At 34.9% G+C, this 704-nt stretch overlaps 1 non-coding gene across 1 annotated transcript; it reads left to right on the plus strand.

Moving 5' to 3' along the window:
* Nucleotides 1-386: 386 nt before the first annotated feature.
* Nucleotides 387-493, plus strand: LOC128291151 (small nucleolar RNA R71). Its single transcript, XR_008280927.1, has one exon. It is a non-coding gene; the product is annotated as a small nucleolar RNA R71 (small nucleolar RNA).
* The last annotated feature ends 211 nt before the right edge of the window (nucleotides 494-704 follow it).

Consider the following 704-nt stretch of genomic DNA (forward strand, 5'->3'; position numbering starts at 1 on the left):
ATTTTACCCATAAAGTTGATTTGGTCATGCTTCATGTTAGAACTGAAAGGTAAAAATTCTAGATTGATCATCTCCACTCTAGTTGCATCACATTGCCTTACTGGATTCATTGTGTTATTACAACTCAAACTATCAATCATTTTACTTAGTGCTTCCACTTGACTTGCCAACATAGTAACTGCATATATATTAAAACACTAGTTGCTTTAATTAGTTTTGTTCTCATGACTTGGCACTGATAGTTATTCAGCGCCATCTCCTCAATAAACTTTTAAGATGCCTCAAATGTCTTATTATTTAATGTTCCTCCAGTTGCTGCATTAGTCAGTTGCCTAGTCGAGGGATCTAAACTGTTGTAAAAGGTTTGAACTTGTAACCATAAAGGTAACACATGATGATGGCACCTTCTCAAAAGATCCTTAAATCTCTCACATGCATCATATAATGTATCTAAATCAATTTGAACATAAGAAGAGATGTCATTTCTCAACTTAGCTATTTTAGCCAGTGGGAAGTACTTCAATAGAAATTTTTCAGTCATTTGATCCCAAGTCGTGATAGAACCCCGTGGAAGTGAATTCAACCACTATGTTGCCTTACTCCTCAAAGAGAATGGAAACAACTATAAGTGTATGGCATCATCAGAAACACCATTAATCTTGAATGTGTCACAAATCTCTAGAAAGTTAGCCAAATTACCATTC

Source organism: Gossypium arboreum, chromosome 3, assembly GCF_025698485.1.
Source record: "Gossypium arboreum isolate Shixiya-1 chromosome 3, ASM2569848v2, whole genome shotgun sequence".
Taxonomy (NCBI): Eukaryota; Viridiplantae; Streptophyta; class Magnoliopsida; order Malvales; family Malvaceae; genus Gossypium; species Gossypium arboreum.